The sequence below is a fragment of the Macaca nemestrina genome, chromosome 10 (genome assembly GCF_043159975.1).
Source record: "Macaca nemestrina isolate mMacNem1 chromosome 10, mMacNem.hap1, whole genome shotgun sequence".
In the NCBI taxonomy this organism is placed as follows: domain Eukaryota; kingdom Metazoa; phylum Chordata; class Mammalia; order Primates; family Cercopithecidae; genus Macaca; species Macaca nemestrina.
The window spans coordinates 77,575,018-77,588,629 of NC_092134.1; the positions used below are offsets into that span (position 1 = coordinate 77,575,018).

At 43.6% G+C, this 13,612-nt stretch overlaps 1 non-coding gene across 1 annotated transcript; it reads right to left on the minus strand.

Annotated features, from left to right (window-relative positions):
• Positions 1–897: 897 nt before the first annotated feature.
• Positions 898–1,061, minus strand: LOC112425289 (U1 spliceosomal RNA). The gene has a single exon (XR_003016359.1). It is a non-coding gene; the product is annotated as a U1 spliceosomal RNA (small nuclear RNA).
• Between the last annotated feature and the right edge of the window lie 12,551 nt (positions 1,062–13,612).

Consider the following 13,612-nt stretch of genomic DNA (forward strand, 5'->3'; position numbering starts at 1 on the left):
CCAAAATATATTTATTTAACGTATGTTGAGACGGCTGTCAGACAGCCAGAAAACAGAAGTAGCTCTGCAAAGCTGTCTTTTGTTGGAGAGATTTGCATCTGTAGAGAATCTGTATTGATGCAGCCATCTCTTGCGTTATCCAGATCCAGAGACGATTAACTGAGAGTTTGATATCTTTAAAGGTCTGAAGGAAACATTTACCATCATTCCTCTTTGAGGGCTGCTACCTGTGAGGTTTCATTTGCAGAACAAGACCACTCTTGCTAGCCAGGCCTCCTCTTCTCTCCCTCCCATAACCTGTTTTGTCACTATAACCTGATTTACCACCATAGTTCGTTTTTGGCCATGCTCTAAGACACCATTCTTTCTGCAACCTCACGATGGTATATAAGCTTCTGCACCCCACTGGGGGGTGGGGTAATCATTCTGTGGTTTTCCCCCATGTGCACATTAATAAATATGTATGCTTTTCCCCAATTAGTCTGCCTTTCGTGAGATAATTTTTCTTTTTCTTCTTTTTATATACTTTTTTTCTTAAAAAAAACCTGGCCATCCAGGTGCGGTGGCTCACGCCTGTAATCCCAGCACTTTGGGAGGCTGAGGCAGGCGGATCACCTGAGGTCAGGAGTTTGAGACCAGCCTGGCCAACATGGTGAAACCCCGTCTCTACTAAAAATACAAAAATTAGCTGGGCATGGTGGCGTGCGCATGCAATCCCAGCTACTTGGGCTGAGGCAGGAGAATTGCTTGAACCCAGGAGGTGGAGGTTGCAGTGAGCTGAGATCATGCTACTGCACTCCAGCCTGGGCAACAGAGTGAGACTCCATCTCGAACAAACAAACAAATGTATTATATATTTGCAAAAACAAGTGACCTGCTTTTTGGAATGAGAAACATCAGGGAAGAGTGCAAACGCAGTTCCCCACTACCACAAATTGTTTACTTGAGTTTCCCACATTTGGGGAAATTGCAGGAGTCAGCACATCCGGAGTGCAAAGGAGAAGCCTCGCCCTGGAAAAATCCCCTTTGTGATCATGATATCTCCCCTGCCAGGTAAGTATTGTGAGTTGGTTTTTCAGTGAAACTTCAGTGGCTCCTACACTTTTGGCACTGTGAGCAGAAGACCAAGGCTCCACTCTTCTGGAAGCCACAGTGAAGGGAACCCAGTGCGTGACAAGCCGGAAGAAGGCTAAGAATTTCTCAGTCAGGCTTCCAGCCTCTCTTTCTGTGGAATTCGGTCAGGCAGATGGTAAAAATCACTGTTTGTCCCTTTCTCCTCTGCAAAGTCTAATGGGAGAAAACAATTTGTGTGACTAAATCTTGAGTATAGCCACTCTGGTGTACTTTCTGGTATGACTATTCATATTGTTTGATCTCTTTCCTCCCAGAAATAGTTTCTTCGTTTGTCTTTGTCTTTCTGTGTTGCTCTGTCGTAAAGAGAGGTACCACAGAAGCGCATTATTCCAGCTGACCCTGCAGACTGCTCAGTTCTGTGGTTCTGATCACACTGGCATGGACATTTCGTTGTGGGTCCCCAAAATATAAGCCCAGTGAAGTTCCCCTCTCAGCTTGTTGTATGTCCTTGAGAGCTTGATGGATGACCAAGTGGGAGCACTTTCTCGTAGTTTCTGCCATCTGAGGGGTTGTGATTTTCAGGTCATGTCAGGTTGCCAGTCTGAAAATGGCTGGGAACCCAAGACATGTAAGATTTTAAGCAACCTACTTTTTGTTCTGAATGTGTCAAGCTCTCAGGAGACTTTGTCTTAATAATAAGTTCCAGCCGGGCGCGGTGGCTCACGCCTGCAATCCCAGCACTTTGGGAGGCTGAGAGGGGTGGATCACGAGGTCAGGAGATCAAGACCATCCTGGCTAACATGGTGAAACCCTGTCTCTACTAAAAATACAAAAAAAAAAAAAAAAAAAAAATTAGCCAGGCGTGGTGGTGGGCGCCTGTAGTCCCAGTTACTCAGGAGGCTGAGGCAGAAGAATGGCGTGAACCCGGGAGGTGGAGCTTGCAGTGAGCCGAGATCGCACCACTGCACTACAGCCTGGGCGACAGAGTGAGACTCTGTCTCAAAAAAAAAAAAAAAAATAATAATAATAATAATAATAAGTTCCATTCATAAGGAAATTTTGTGGTGGTTGTTTTTGAGACAGAGTTGCCCAGGCTGGAGTACAGTGGCTTGATCTTGGCTCACTACAACCTCCGCCTCCTGGGTTCAAGTGATTCTCCCACCTCAGCCTCCCAAGTAGCTGGGACGACAGGTGCGTGAGACCACACCTGGCTAATTTTTGTATTTTTACTAGAGATGGAGTTTCACCATTTTGGCCAGGCTGGTCTTGAACTCCTGGTCTCAAGTAATACACCCACCTCGGCCTCCCAAAGTGCTGGGATTACAGGCATGAGCCACCATGGCTGGCACATAAGGGATTTTTTTTTTGTTTCAACCCCTGTTGCCAAATTAATCCAGAGAAGATCCAGTCCCAGGAGGGCTTACGGAGTGTCCCAGATTAATGAGTCTGTGACTGCCAGCCCCTGCCCCCACATTTGTGGGTTAGCGAAGGAACTGTATGCACAGACACCATTCTTAACTGTCTGTGGCAACCAGAGTCTTTGTTATCTCAGGCTACTCCTAGGAATGAAGTTTTGGGTGGAGATCTTTGGGACTGCCTTTTCCACTGCTCTCCAGGAAACACCTCTTTTTCTAGACCTGGAAAATAACATTGTGGGCTTTCCATGAAGAGACTATTGGATTGAGTCACTATTGGAATAAATGCAACATAGGCAATTCTAATCAGTGGCCAAAAAATGGATTCCTGAAATCAGAAAGACCCCTCAATTAAAAAAAAAAAAAAGATTCTAGAGATTCTCATTCTAAATAATTGTGTTTATTTGTATTTATGAGAGTAAATTAAAAGAAAGACACATAATCATGACATGGCTAGTCTTAGAAATTCTCTTGGCTGGGTTTCGTGGCTCATGCCTGTAATCCCAGCACTTTGGGAGGCCAAGTTGGGCAGATCACCTGAGGTCAGGAGTTTGAGACCAGCCTGGCCAACATGGTGAAATCCCATCTCTACTAAAAATACAAAAATTAGCCGGGTGTGGTGGCACATGCCTGTAATCCCAACTACTAGAGAGGCTGAGGCAGGAGAATCGCTTGAACCCAGGAGGTGGAGGTTGCAATGAGCCAAGATCATGCCACTGCACTCCAGCCTGTGCAACAGAGTGAGACTCTGTCTTAAAAAAAAAAAAAAAAAAAAAAGAAAGAAAGAAAGAAAGAAAAAGAAAAAGAAAAGAAAAAACTAATACATGAAGGGCTGGCCCTTTTCTAGTTTAGCGAAAACTAGAGAAGATAAAAAACTAAAACCTGAGGCCAGGCACAGTGGCTCCCACTTGTAATCCCAGCACTCTGAGCAGCAGAGGCCAGATTGCTTAAGTCCAGGGGTTCGAGACCAGCCTAGGCAACATAGCGAAACCCTGTCTCTACTGAAAAAAGAAATACATAAAATTAGCCAGGTGTGGGGGCACACACTTGTAGTCCCAGCTACTTGGGGAGCTGAGATGGGAGAATCACCTAAGCCTGGGAACTCGAGACTCCAGTGAGTCAAGATTGCACCACTGCACTCCAGCCTGGGCAATCAGAATGAGACCCTGCCTTCGAAGAAACAAAAAACCCTGTATTAGTCAGGGTTCTCTTAGAGGGGCAGAACTAATAATATATACATATATATATAGTAGTTTATTAAGTATTAATAAATACAAAATATTAGCCGCACGTAGTGGTGGATGCCTGTAATCCCAGCTACTCGGGAGGCTGAGGCAGGAGAATCACTTGAACTGGGGAGGTGGAGGTTGCAGTGAGCTGAGATCGCGCCACTGCACTCCAGCCCGGGCAACAGAGTGAGACTCTGTCTCAAAAAAAAAAAAAAAAAAAAAAAGAGAAAATTATGTGCTTGGTATCTCTGTTCTCTTACTTTCTAAAGAATTGCTCTCCCATTTACTTCTACTTCTCCTGGCTTCTTTTTCCCCTTCATTAACACAAGAAAGGATCTAGAGGGGACTTTTATTTTATTTTATTTATTTTTACAAATATTTATTTTATTATTATTATTATTATTATATTTTATTTTATTTTATTTTTTTTGAGACGGAGTCTCGCTCCGTCGCCCAAGCTGGAGTGCAGTGGCATGATCCTGGCTCACTGAAAGCTCCGCCTCCTGGGTTCACGCCATTCTCCTGCCTCAGCCTCCCGAGTAGCTGGGACTACAGGCGCCCGCCACCGCACCCGGCTCATTTTTTGTATTTTTAGTAGAGACGGGGTTTCACCGTGGTCTTGATCTCCTGACCTTGTGATCCGCCCGCCTCGGCCTCCCAAAGTGCTGGGATTACAGGCGTGAGCCACCGCGCCCGGCCTATTATTATTATTTTTATCATTTAAATATTTATTTTATTTATTTTATTTTATTTAGTATTTGAGACAGAGTCTCACTCTGTTACCCAGGCTGGAGTGCAGTGGCGTAATTATGGCTCACTGCAGTCTTGACCTCTGGGCTCAAGTGATCCTCCCACCTGAGCCTCCCAAGTAGATGGAACTACAGGTACGTGATGTGCCACTACCCTCAGCAAATGTTTGTATTTTTGTAGAGATGGAGTTTTGCCATGTTGCCCAGCCTGGTCTCAAACTCCTGGGCTCTAGTGATCTGCTTGCCTTGGCCTCCCAAAGTGTTGGGATTACAGGCGTGGGCCACTGCATTTGGCTTAGAGGGAACTTTAAACTACGTCTCCACTAAAAATACGAAAATTAGCCGGACATAGTGGCGCATACCTGTAGTTCCAGCTACTCAGGAGGCTGAGGCGGGAGAATCACTGGAACCTGGGAGGTGGAGGTTGCCATGAGCTGAGATCGTGCCACTGCACTCCAGCTTGGGCGACAGAGTGAGACTTCGTCTCAAAAAAAAAAAAAAAGCAAACTTCCATGGGGGATAGGCTGATCACAGAGTGGGCTGGTTGGTGTTGCGTTACCCACCAGCTTTGGGGGAACGTCCTTGCAGCAAGGTGCACTGTGGAAACATGGTGCTGTCTCCTGGTATTTCCCTCTTTTGGTGGGACCCAGGATTCAATGTAAAATTAGAATTCTTGATTTTTAGGCTGGGCGCAGTGGCTCATACCTTTAATCCCAGCACTTGGGGAGGCTGAGGCAGGTGGATCAACTGAGGTTAGGAGATCGAGACCAGTGTGGCTGACATGGTGAAACCCCATCTCTACTAAAAATACAAAAAATTAGCCGGGCATTGTGGTGTGTGCCTGTAATCCTAGCTACTCATCCAGGAGGCTGAGGCACAAGAATCACTTGAACCTGGGAGGTAGAGGTTGCAGTGAGCTGAGATCACACCACTGCACTCCAGCCTGGGCAACAGAGCAAGACCCTGTCTAAAAATAAATAAATAAATAAATAAATAAATAAATAAATAAATATATATATATATTTAAAGAGCTGGGTGCTCTGTTTTCCAGCTGTACCTGCTTTCACATATTTAAATTATTAGGCACCCCCAAACTGCAAATGCTTTGTTGGCCACGTTCATTAATGGGCCATGCCCTGAGTTCAGCAATGCAGTGAGAAAACAGAGACTAAATTAAAAACTGTCTAGCTAGGTTAGTCTCCAAAATACAACTTTCTGGGATTTAGCTGGTTATTTTAATAATATTTCTAAATTCCCTCTAGGCTCATCTATATGTTTCCTTGTAAAATCCTATGGTAAATTCTTGTGATTTTGTGTTTCCTTTTTTTTTTTTTGAGACAGATTCTTGCTCTGTTGCCCAGGCTGGAGTGCAGTGGCGCAATCTTGGCTCATTGCAACGTGTACCTCCTGGGTTCAAGTGATTCTCCTGCCTCAGCCTCTCAAGTAACTGGAATTACAGGTGCCCGCCACCACGCCCAGTTAATTTTTGTATTTTTAGTAGAGATGGGGTTTCACCATGTTGGCCAGGCTGGCCTTGAACTCACAACCTCACATAATCCACCCACTTCAGCCTCCCAAAGTACTGGGATTACAGGCATGAGCCACAGAGTCTGGGGCTTTTTTTTAAAAAAAGAAACTCCTGGCAAGCTATGAATGGCATTCATTTTTAATCTTTATCTAACACACCCAAACTCCTTTTTCAAAAAGCTTAAATTTTCTTTCTGTGCTTTGAGATATAAATTTGCCACTTTGTTTTCTCTAAAACTCAGGGCTTCAGCCATGTGAAACAAACCTTACAGAAGGAGCAGGAATGAAAAAAATACACTTTAAACTTTTCCATTTACAAAGGCAGAGTTTTAATCCAACTGTCCTTTTAAACTAGTGAGTTTTACCAGTCTCATGGCTAAAATTTTAAAAAATAAAGATATAAAGTCTTTATTTGTGTTTGTTTATATATGTTATATGTGTACATGTCTATGTTTATCTATTGTCTGTATGGTATCAAACTAGATTATAAATAAATGAATACTCATAAATTAAGTAAATAAGCCCAAATACTTTTCTTTTTTTTTTTTTTTTTTTTTTTGGAGACGGAGTCTCGCTCTGTCGCCCAGGCTGGAGTGCAGTGGCCGGATCTCAGCTCACTGCAAGCTCCGCCTCCCGGGTCTACGCCATTCTCCTGCCTCAGCCTCCCGCGTAGCTGGGACTACAGGCGCCCGCCACCTCGCCCGGCTAGTTTTTTTGTATTTTTTAGTAGAGACGGGGTTTCACTGTGTTAGCCAGGATGGTCTCGATCTCCTGACCTCGTGATCCGCCCGTCTCGGCCTCCCAAAGTGCTGGGATTACAGGCTTGAGCCACCGCGCCCGGCCTACCCAAATACTTTTCAAGTTCAAGTGACTTTAATAATCTATGGTAAATAAAACCAGTTCAAAAATTGGTAAAAATCAAACAGAAACATCTTCAAAATTTAATTTAGACATTGTTTTGCCTGGGTCTATCAGCTACCAGGTTTATGTTATCTCTGCTAGATATTTTAAAGTCATAAAAATTATTGCTTTTATGATATTTTTTGATACTTCCTTGTTTTGTCTGTGAGCTTATGTCTTTGAATTTGAGCCTTTAGATTTCCAGGTCTAGACAAGTGGCCATGGTGAGGCCCGGGGACAGCACCCAGCCCCATCCTCACTATTCCAGCTGTGCCTCCTGGCCATGCTGGAGTGGCTGGATCCTCCAGGCAGCGTCTTCACAGATCTGTCCTTTGCCTGGGATCTGCACCTGGTATGTAATTAAAATTGCCTACTTCGTAGGTTTTACACTAAAAATTAGGGTTACTAAGAGCTAATACTGTAATGAATATGTGTAATTAAAACTACTAGATATAAAGGGAAAAAGACAAACAACAAAAAACAAACAAAAAACTAGTACATACAAGAGAAACAGTTCTGTATGCAAAGTATATAAGAAAAGTAGGATGTGGTTTTGATAAAAGTAAAAAATGTTATAAGAAGACATGAGAATGTGGTTTTTGTTAAAGGAAAACTGATTTTTTGTCTACTTTAGAGGTTTTTAAAAAGTTGTTTTAGTGCTGGGCGCTGTGGCTCACACCTGTAATCCCAGCACTTTGGGAGGCTGAGGCAAGCAGATCACCAGGTCAGGAGATCCAGACCATCTTGGCTAACATGGTGAAACCCTGTCTCTACTAAAAATACAAAAAATTAGTCAGGCGTGGTGGCAGGCGCCTGTAGTCCCAGCTACTCTGGAGGCTGAGGCAGTAGAATTGCTTGAATCCAGGAGACAGAGGTTGCAATGAGCCAAGATGATTCCACTTCACTCCAGCTGGGGCAACAGAGCGAAACTCCGTCTCAAAAAAAAAAAAAAAAAAAAAAAAAAAAATTCCAGGCATGGTGGCTCACGCCTGTAATCCCAGCACTTTGGGAGGCCGAGGTGGGTGGATCATGAGGTCAGGAGATCGAGACCATCCTGGCCAACGTGGTGAAACCCTGTCTCTACTAAAAAAAAAAAATACAAAAAAAAAAAAATTAGCTGGGCATGGTGGCAGGCACCTGTAGTCCCAGCTACTTGGGAGGCTGAGGCAGGAGAATGGTGTGAACCCAGGGAACGGAGCTTGCAGTGAGCTGAGATGGAGCCACTGCATTCCAGCCTGGGTGACAGAGTGAGACTCCATGTCAAAAAAAAGAAAAAAAAAAAGGAAGTTATTTTAAATTGAAGAATGATAATAGATAAAACAAAATGCGTATAAAAAGTTGGAAAAAAAGGGAATGGAAAAATTATTAAGAGGTTATAAAAGGTTTATGAAAATGTTACCTTGTGTGGTCAAAACTGGTTGAAATTAGATAGATTTCTTTATGAGATTTTATTAAAATTAGCTTTGGCATTAATAATAAACATGCAAAGAGAGAATTTGGCTTTCTCTTTTAAACAAGGTTTTTGTGCAGTATTAATAAGAGATAGTAAAAGATTTTTGCTTACTTTTTTTTTTTTTTGAGACGGAGTCTTGCTCTGTCGCCCAGGCTGCAGTGCACTGGTGCGATCTCAGCTCACTGCAAGCTCCGCCCCCCAGGTTCACACCATTCTCCTGCCTCAGCCTCCCAAGTAGCTGGGACTACAGGTGCCCACCACCACGCCTGGCTAATTGTTTGTATTTTTATATATTTATTTATTTTTGAGACAGAGTCTCACTTTGTCACCCAGGCTGCAATGCAGTGGTGCGATCTCAGCTCACTGCAAGCTCTGCCTCCCAGGTTCACGCCATTCTCCTGCCTCAGCCACCCGAGTAGCTGAGACTACAGGCGCCACCACCATGCCTGTCTAATTTTTTTGTATTTTCAGTAGAGACAGGGTTTCACTGTGTTAGCCAGGATGGTCTCAATCTCCTGACCTCGTGATCCGCCTGCCTCGGCCTCCCAAAGTGCTGGGATTACAGACATGAGCCACCGCGACCAGCCAATTGTTTGTATTTTTAGTAGAGACGGGGTTTCACTGTGTTAGCCAGGATGGTCTTGATCTCCTGACCTCGTGATCCACCTGCCTCAGCCTCCCAAATTGCTGGGATTACAGGTGTAAACCACCACACCTGGTCAATTTTTGCTTACTTTTTAATTAAACTGCCAAAGCTACTTGGCCTCCTGACTAGCTGACTAATGTCACAAAGCCTGGCTAATTTAAACAATATTTGTAGAGATGTGGTCTCACTATGTTGCCCAGACTGGTCTTGAACTCCTGGGCTCAAACAGTCATCTGACCTCGGCCTCCCAAAATGCTAGGATTACAGGTGTGAGCCAATGCACCTGGCTCCTTGTTTTGTTTTTTAGAGACAAGATCCCAATCTGTCACCCAGACTAGGGTACAGTGGCATGATCATTGCTCATTGAGGCCTGGAACTACTTCTGGGCTCAAGTGATCCTCCCACCTCAGTTTCCCAAGTAGCTAGGACTATAGGGCCATGCCACCGTGCCTGGCACCTACCTATTTTTAAAAGATTTTGCAGAGATGGGGTCTTGCTATGTTGCTCAGGCTAGTCTTGAACTCTTGATCTTGTGATCCACCCACCTTGGCCTCCCAAAGTGTTGGGATTACAGGCATGAGCCACTGCACCCAACTTTTTATTATTATTATTATTATTATTATTATTTTTGAGACAGAGTCTCTGTTACCCAGCCTGGAGTGTAGTGGCATGATCTTGGCTCACTGCAACCCCTGTCTCCCAGGTTCAAGTGATTCCTGTGCCTCAGCCTCCTGAGTAGCTGGGATTACAGTCACATGCCACCATACCCAGCTAATTTTCCTAGTTTTTGTAGAGACAGCATTTCACCATGTTGGCCGGGCTGGTCTTGAACTCCTGATCTCAAGTGATACACCTGCCTCAGCCTCCCAAAGTGCTGGGATTACAGCATGAGCCACTGTGCGTGGCCTAATGCTTGTTTTTGAGACAAAGTCTCTCTCTGTCACCCAGGCTGTAGCGTAGTGGCACAATCATGGCTCACTGCAGTGTTGAGCTCATGGGCTCAATCAATCCTCCTCAGTCTCCTGAGTAGCTGGATTACAGATGCATGTCACTGGATAATTTTTGTATTTTTTGTAGAGATGGGGTTTTGCCATGTTGCCCATCCTGGTCTGGAACTCCTAGGCTCAAGTGATTTACCAGCCTTGGCTTCCCAAAGTGCTGGGATTACAGGCATGAACCACTGCACTTGGCCTTGAGCTATTTATAGTTTATAACAATTTGGTAAATTATACTTCTATGAGTAAAATCAAAATATTTACTTTTCTCTGTGCCTGATTTCTCCAGAATTCAGAAACTATTTGTGAGTATTCTTAGTTTATGGCAATATGGTTATTTGAATAAGTTTAATAATAATCTATTTTCTTTTGTGATGAGACACAATTGGAGTCTTATTTTACTAAGGCTGTGTCTGGATTGGCATATTTTCAAATATGACCAGATCACTTTCAGGAATTGAAGTAGACTCTGTAGAGCTGATATAAAGCCTCCTGGAAAGCCTGACCTGTAACCTTGTCTACATAGTTCCCTTACAAGGTTTCTGACTTGTGATAAGTAAAGAATGTCACTTTCTGGTAGGTCTAGGAATTTATTTTATTTTATTTTTATTTTTATTTTTTAAGACAGTGGTTCACTTCATCACCCAGGCTGGAGTATAGTGGTGTGATCTCGGCTCACTGCAACCTCTGCCTCCTAGGCTCAAGTGATTTTCAAGCCTCAGCCTCCCGAGCTGGGATTATAGGCGCCCACTGTCATGCCTGGCTAATTTTTGTATTTTTAGTAGAGACGGGGTTTTGCTGTGTTGACCAGGCTGGTCTCAAACTCCTGGCCTCAAGTGATTCACACGTCTCAGCCTCCCAAACTGCTGGGATTACAGGCATGGGCAACTGCACCCAGCCCAGGTCTAGGAATTTCAAGGTATTTTGAAGACCTTGAGAAGAAAAGAATTCAGCAGATTCATATAGGTGTTACAAACACAATCTGATGATAAATCTTTGACGTGAGTTTCTAGCCTTCAGGCTTTTAAAAGTCTAATATAAAATTCCTTATTAAAAAATTCTGGCCAGGCATGGTGGCTCATGCCTGTAATCCTAGCACTTTGGGAGGCTGAGGCGGGAGGATCACTTGAGGTCAGGAATTCAAAACCAGCTTGGCCATCATGGTGAAACCCCGTATCTACTACAAATACAAAAAATTAGCTGGGCATGGTGGTGCACACCTGTAATCCCAGCTACTCGGGAGGCTGAGGCAGGAGAATTGCTTGAATCCGGGAGGCAGAGGTTGCAGTGAGCCAAGATCATGCCACCACACTACAGCTTGGGAGACAGAGTGAGACTCCATTTCAAAAAAAAAAAAAAAAAAAAATTCAGCAAAGACAACTTTAAAAGAGCCTATATGACCAATTCTTGCTGCACTTTATGCAGATAATCAGGCCACGTATAATAAAACTAAAATGTATTTTGTAAATAAATTTATCCTATTATTATTTGTCTTTGGTAGAAATGGGGAACTGGAAAGAGAAAAATTATGTTTCAGAAAAAATATAGTACACATGATATTAGATTGTAACCCTGGCCATTGTTTTTGAATCTTTATTATTTGCCTACAATCTGGACAGAATCTGAATTCTTTCCCAGACACAAGTCTCCAAACTAATGTTTTCTTTTTTTTTTTTTTTGAGACAGAGTCTCGCTCTGTAGCCCAGGCTGGAGTGTAGTGGCCGGATCTCAGCTCACTGCAAGCTCCGCCTCCCAGGTTCACGCCATTCTCCGGCCTCAGCCTCCCGAGTAGCTGGGACTACAGGCGCCCGCCACCTCGCCCGGCTAGTTTTTTTTTGTATTTCTTAGTAGAGACAGGGTTTCACCGTGTTATCCAGGATGGTCTCGATCTCCTGACCTCGTGATCCACCCGTCTCGGCCTCCCAAAGTGCTGGGATTACAGGCTTGAGCCACCGCGCCCGGCCAAACTAATGTTTTCAACAAATTTTCCTACAATTTTTCTGACTTGGACTCACTAAAAATTAAAATTGTGCCTTTATTGAAGCCCTGCATACTGAAGCTAGATAGCCTGAAGTAACCTCCAGGAGAAATCACCACAGCAACTTATGTAGAAACAGCATTTGTGCTTGTTAATGTATAGAATACTCAGAACATTCACCTGAACACCTTGTTTGAATTACAATTCAGAAAAATCTGTCAGATTGCATTGGCAATCTGAAGATACCTTAGAGACTCTGCAAAAATGAATTTATAGACTACTCCAGACATTAACTTTTGTTTTTCTTCTGTTTCCATAGAAATGACTCTTACTAAAGATCTGTTTGTCTGCATCATATATAGAGGCCTAGCCCATCTGCAGTAGCACCTCCTGGAATGGGACACAGCTGTTTAACCAAACTGATCTATTCTCAGAACTAAGACTGATTAATGAAGATATGGGATGATATATTTAAATTTGCTCTTTTCTGCTTATCCAAATTTGTCAGCTCCTTTCTCTATCTCCATCTAACAACCTTCACCTCAAATCTCTCCAAAGCTATCAACCTGACTTTTAATATTTGAATCATTTTTAAGTTTCAAAGTGGGGACGGAAGGAAATAAAAATGTTTTACCCCAAAATATATTTATTTGACATATTCTGAGATGGCTGTCAGAGAGCCAGAAAATAGTAGCTCTGTAAATCTGTATTTTGTGGGGAAGATTTGCATCTGTAAGAATCTGCGTTGATACAGCCTGGCCTTCCCTTGCCCAAATCCAGAGAAGATTCACTGAGAGTCTGACACCTTTAAACCTCTGAAACATGTACCATCAATCCTCTTTGAGGGCTGCTGCTTGAGAGGTTTCATTTGCAAAACAAGACCACCTTTGCTAGTCAGGCCTCTTCTCTCCTTTCCATTATCTGTTTTGCCACTATAACATGATTTACCACTGTAACCTGTTTTTGGCCATGCTCTGAGCCCCGTTCTATCTGTAACCTCAAGATGGTATATAAGCTTCTGTACCACACTGGGGATGGGATAATCATTCTATGGCTCTCTCCCCTGTGCACATTAATAAGTTTGTATGCCTTTTCTCCAATCAACCTGCCTTTTGTGAGTTGAGTTTTCAGTGAACCTTCAGAGGTTAGAGGGGAAGTTTTCCTTTGGCCCCTGCAACACCTTACTGAGAAAAGGTACAAGAAAGATCAATTGTGAGCTTGAATTTCTGAAGATGCCTTTATTTACTTTTCACGTTTGACTTATAGTTTGGCTGGGTATTTAATTCCAGGTTAAAATAATTTCTTTCAGAATTTTAAAGGCATTGCTCTTTTATTTTTTATTTATTTATTTTTTTTTTTTGTTGAGACAGAGTCTCCCTGTGTCGCCCAGACTGGAGTGCAGTGGCCGGATCTCAGCTCACTGCAAGCTCCGCCTCCCGGGTTCACGCCATTCTCCTGCCTCAGCCTCCCGAGTAGCTGGGACTACAGGCGTCCGCCACCTCGCCCGGCTAGTTTTTGTATTTTTTAGTAGAGACGGGGTTTCACCGTGTTAGCCAGGATGGTCTCGATCTCCTGACCTTGTGATCCGCCCGTCTCGGCCTCCCAAAGTGCTGGGATTACAGGCTTGAGCCACCGCGCCCGGCAGG